The sequence below is a fragment of the Uranotaenia lowii genome, chromosome 2 (genome assembly GCF_029784155.1).
Source record: "Uranotaenia lowii strain MFRU-FL chromosome 2, ASM2978415v1, whole genome shotgun sequence".
NCBI lineage: Eukaryota > Metazoa > Arthropoda > Insecta > Diptera > Culicidae > Uranotaenia > Uranotaenia lowii.
Genome location: NC_073692.1, coordinates 211,709,550 through 211,715,096, shown reverse-complemented (window position 1 = coordinate 211,715,096; position 5,547 = coordinate 211,709,550). Strand labels below are relative to the sequence as shown.

General features: G+C 38.6%; 1 long non-coding RNA gene across 1 annotated transcript; it reads right to left on the bottom strand.

Moving 5' to 3' along the window:
- Nucleotides 1-2,746: 2,746 nt before the first annotated feature.
- Nucleotides 2,747-4,431, bottom strand: LOC129748363 (uncharacterized). The gene is made up of 3 exons (XR_008737713.1): nt 4,072-4,431; nt 3,850-4,008; nt 2,747-3,440 (listed from the first exon to the last, which is right to left on the bottom strand). It is a non-coding gene; the product is annotated as an uncharacterized LOC129748363 (long non-coding RNA).
- Nucleotides 4,432-5,547: the final 1,116 nt, after the last annotated feature.

Below are 5,547 nucleotides of genomic sequence, written 5' to 3'. Positions count from 1 at the left end.
TTGTCCAGGCTATCTTCTCTCGTCTACAAGCTCGTTTGACTGCCTTTTCCAGCTCCACATATCGTATGCCCTTTTCACCTTTGGATTCTCCAACCGGCGGACACCAAGAAGGCTCCTTCTCCTTTTTCGGCTGATGCAAATGTGGTCAATTTGATTTTCTGCACGGCCATCTCGAGATACGTGCTGGTCGATGAGGGAAGAGCGATCCACCGATCACCATGTTGTTGTTGCCACAAAATTCTACAAACAGCTCACCGTTTTCGCTCATCTTTCCTAGGCCATGGCGCCCCATGATGCGCTCAAGGTCTTGATTGTCGGAGCCAATCTTTGCGTTGAAGTCGCCCAAATGGATTTGAATGTCACCCTTCGGAATTTTCTCCACCACGCTGTTCAGTTGACTGTAAAACTGATCTTTCTCCTGCAAATCGGTAACGTCAGTTGGCGCATAACACTGGACCATTGTAAGGTTTCTAACCCGTGTTCTAAATCTGGCTACGATTATTCTTTCGTTTATTGGTTCCCATCTAATGAGGGCCACGTAGGCCTGCGGGCTTCACGATCAGGAGGGAAAATCTAAATTATATAAAAATTTGATATTTTGGTACTAATTTTTTCCTATCTAAATGAGTTACTATTCAGTACTCGTAGGATGTTAAAATATCTTAAATTATATCAAAAAATCTATATGATCATAGCTAAATTATATCAATTTTAGATATGCTCCTTTCAAGATTAAATATATCTCGTTCAGATAGCATAGTTTGATATTGGGCAGAACAAAACCTATCAAAATTATAACTTATCAAGATATGAGTGCTTCGAGAAAAATTACTAGTGGAATGTCAATGAACCATATTATTTTCTATACCATGTTCCATTTTTGGTTTCCCAAAAATTGGATCCAATATTAAGGATTTGTTGAGCGAAACTCATTAATGCACGGTTTGGGCCGTTGACTTCGATGTCCGTGTTTCAGAAAAAGTTGTACATATATCAAAATAAGATATAATCATTTTATTTTCGGACAACCCGAAAAAATTCTTTATCATTGAAAATTATCTCAACCCCATTCAAGTCTGAAAAATCAGAATAAGATATAATTCAGATTTGAGAAACTTAAAATCTAAACTTTTCAGTACTTAATTATAACTGAATCACAAGTAAATATCTTGGTGAGATACGTTTGAGTTATTATTTTGATATGCTCTCCTGATCGGGTTAACAGGAAACCAACTCTTCGTTCCCGAGTAGCATGTTCTCCTCGTATGCCAGAGTAAAGCAGGCCTTTCCCGGATTGTGTCTTGTGTTCTCCAGTATTAGGCGAACGGATTTCGCTCAGTCCCAGAATTTCAAGCTTGAGGCGGCCAGCCTCTCTAGCAAGTTGTGCCAGTTTGCCTTGTTGGGCAAGGGTTAAAACGTTCCAAGTTCCAATTCGTGTCCGTGTTTTCATGCTAAAAGTCGTCGCCAAAGTTCCAGGTCGATCATTTCTTTCGGATTCCGTAACAATTTCAAGTCGGGAACAGTAGGTTGTTAGCCTAAAGTCCCTATCCCGCGATGGGGCTGCCATCTTGGACTTAGCTGGCGGGAGCCGCATTTCATAAATTCAGCCGCTTGCTGCAAGACAGACGCTGTTTGAGCCGCCCCTGACCTGGAGAACAGGCGCGTGCGGCCACCTTCTCAGTCTGCATGCGACCAAAGCATCCACCGGGGTTGGGTACCCGATCTCCGCTTAGGTCACTCGCACCCCAGCCGGCACCGCGGGGAGGTAGAGATAGGAGTTGTGAATAAGAGTTGATATGACCACTATGGGGTCTCGTGTTGCACATTATCCACCATTTACCAGCCAACCTAGAATCGGGTGCGCATCTATGAAAGCACATGTAAGTCGGTGTGGTGCTACGTGTTTGCCCGATTGTGTATTCACAGTACACAATCCAACTGGTCTGGTGTGTTTAGGAATGTGTGATCAAAAGTCGATCACGCTTCCTATACAGAGTACACCCAAAATTTCTGAGGCCGAAAATTAGCAAAATTTTGCTCAAATTTGACCAGCTAGAAAGTTAGCAATCAATTTAGCAAAAAAAAATTACTGAAATTTTAGCAAAATTGTCGAAAGTGTCCGGACTAAATTTTTACTAATTTTTCAGCAAAAAAAATTCATGTTTGCTAAAATTTAAGCAATAATTTATTTACCTCAAAAATAACTAAAATTTTAGTAATTTTTAAATTTCAAAGTCACCGTTATTTTTCTTTTGATAATAATTTATAAATAAAAAGATCGTTGTAATTCGATTGCTTTAAATTTATTCAAAAAAAAACCTGCATGCGGAATCAGTAGCAATATAATTTTTTAACTTACACTTTATTAGGTCCTAAATTTTGTTACCGGTAGATTATCGGTTCTAACAGTTTTGCATGTCAACACTCTGTAATCCGGAATTTCCATTCTACAAAAAAAAATTAAAATGAAATTTTTAAAATCCTTTACGAATGTATAACTTACAACAATTCGCTAGAGCTTATTTTGTCTTGATACAATGGTGGTTTGCAGAGATGTTTCTCAACGTCATCAAGACAACCAAAACCAAAAGAACACCCTTCAGGACGCGCAAATCTGATAAGCTCGACAGTGGACCGAACTGGGTAACCAACCAGGGAGGCGAAATACTTGCCGGACCAATCAACATAGTCAATAATTAAAAATAAGAATTGAAGTATACGATTTCACAAATAGGTAGTTCCTTGCTTAAATTAAATATTAAACTTATAGCCCCTCTACAACTCAATCATCCTACGGGATTGTCGGATTCTGTTAAGATTCTTCGATCGCAATTCACATCCGTTACCGCCAAAATTCGTTAATCGACTGACTATTCAATTCTGATATGTTCATCTGTATCCTACAGGGATGAGATTCCCGGGAAAAATCAAACTCATCATGGTTTTGAATTTTGGCCAACAACGAAAAGGTCGAACGGATCGAAAAGATTGTACGGTTCAAATGGATCGTTCGGTTCAAACGGATCGAGCTGATCAAACCAACGAACGGTTTGAACGAATCGTATGATTCAAAGGGATCGAACCAATCGAAATGATCAAACGGATTGCACGATTTGAACGGATCGAACAGTTCGGAAAGATCATATGGTTCAAACTGATCGTAGGGATCGGAAGGATTGAACAAATCGAACTTCAAACGGATCGACTTTAATTATTTTTAAATCAGATGGAAACTTCGATAAGATTTTTCAGCTTGAGTAAATAAAAATTAACTTCTATCTTCAAAAATAAGAGCTCAATGGGCGCTTTTGAGGGCATTAGGAATAACGTAAAATTTAACTTACTTTGCCTGTAATTGGGAGATAATTCTAAAGATCGCAGCGCCATGTCAAATTTCCCGCGCATCCACAGCAGCATGATTGTAGGTGTCTTATGAAGTCCTGAAAAAAGAAACACTTTTATGGTTTCTTTCGAATTATACCTGTTGCTTCTGGAACAGCTAGTAATTATGGAATAGCGAGGAAAACTGATCACAGCGCTATGTTCGAATTTGGAACTCATATTTTCATTTGACTGCATTTGGGAACAGCTGATCTGGAACAGCGAAAATTACTCGCAGGAAAACCTATTTTCAATTTACATTGATTACAAAGCGTTAGAAGGTTTATTATTAGCTGTAAGCTGGAACAAAAATTGGAAGCCAGAGACAGCACTTCAAAATATATTTCTGCTGTACCGGACGAGCTGTTCTAGGAGGCAATTAATTAAAAAATCTATTTTCAAACTCGAGTACTGTGAACAGATTTTGTATGTTCAGGTAACTAACTACTTGGACAATTATTCCCTTACCTTGTTTCCAAATTCGTAGGGAAAACTTAAATCTGTATGCACAAGCAAATCCAAGGCCTCCACAGAGATCCGCAGGTTTTGTTATAGGCTTCACATTTGGAAGCGGCCGCTCCGATTGTTTTCGGCCCCTTTTTCAATTGACCACTGAAACAATGAAACCTGAAATAAAGAAGCAAAATTATGTTTCTTTCAAGCGCAAATTCAATCGTTAATTTCACTTACCAAAAGAAATTTCGTTTCCAAGAGAATTCATTTCAACCCGGAAAAACATCCGCCGAAGGTTCTTCCGAACAGCCACCATAGTAGCCAAAGGAAAAGCCTTCGGATACCTGCAAACAGCCGCAGCGGCATTATATGCCGAAAAAACTTAAAATCTTGGATGGTCTTGGAGTAGCCTGTGATGAGCTCCTCCGGGAACGGTTAACAAAACACCTTCTTACCGGCACACTTTTGATCCGATAGAAATTTTACGTAAAAACGGAATCGAAACATTCCGAAATCGACTGGCCCGAAAAGAAAACAAAATGAAATGCCTGTCAACAGAAAATGTGGCAGCGGTTCGAGTACAGACTAAAAGTTCGTGTCCATGCTACTCTAAATACTCAGAAGACTGAACCAGCTGTCAAATCGCATACAAATGCACCGTACCAAATTTTTGGTACCAGAACGTCAGTGTGGTTCCCGATATTAAACACTTCACCCGATAAAAGATTCGAAATAGGGTAACATTTCGGTTGCCAAACGTATCTGTTATTGGCATACTGCAGATTTAGAATCAATTTTAACAAGGATAATACTGAAAACTCTGCATTTTGTGCCCAACCATAATTTATTAATGTTACCAAAGATCCCTTTGATTGACATTCCCGAGCCGCAGATATCATTTTAAGGATTATTAAAAAATTGCCTCTGGTTGAAAGAGGACGCCATGTTGCCCCTATACGTGTTTCGCTCGTTTCATTTTTCTTCTTCCAGCGGGTTTCTTGACTTGGTACGGGAATTTTTGTTTTCTTCAGCCCCTTGTAAATACTAAAATAGGTAGCAAATGGGTTAGTTTTACTTAAATTGAGCTAAAATCATGACAATATGGGAAAATACTAACTCAACAGTTAAAAAATATTTTTGCTAACGGAAAGTAACAGCGAATTTTTGCTAAGTGGAGCCCCGAAAGTTTTGTGTGTAGTCTGTTGTACCGAGGCGTACCACCACACTTTCATGCTTTCCAATACAAAAATGCCCTAGACTTACAGTTTTCAACACCTATCCAAAATTTTATCCTACGAAGCTCATCAGTCATCTGATACTTGCCTATCCGCTTGTTCTTCATTCCTTTACAAATTCTTCTACCTAGCATTTCATCTCGCCGCCCGTGTCAATGAACATATTACATCAATAAATTTATCGGCGATTAAAACTTATGTACCATCGATGTTAAAATATCTCAAATTAAATAAAACAAAAAGACCCTGAAAGCATAACTAAATTATAACAACCCTTGATAGCGTTTTATCATGATTATAATATCTCAATCAAATAGGATTTAGACCAAAGATGCAAAATAATGAATTTTGTATACAAGCTTGTTTACAATGTTGCCTTATACGCATTCACTTGTATTCAATGTTGGACTACCTTCTGACTTGTACTCAAACTTTCATGCATTGTTTCCAACTTGAACAATTCTTGAAAACTTTGGGT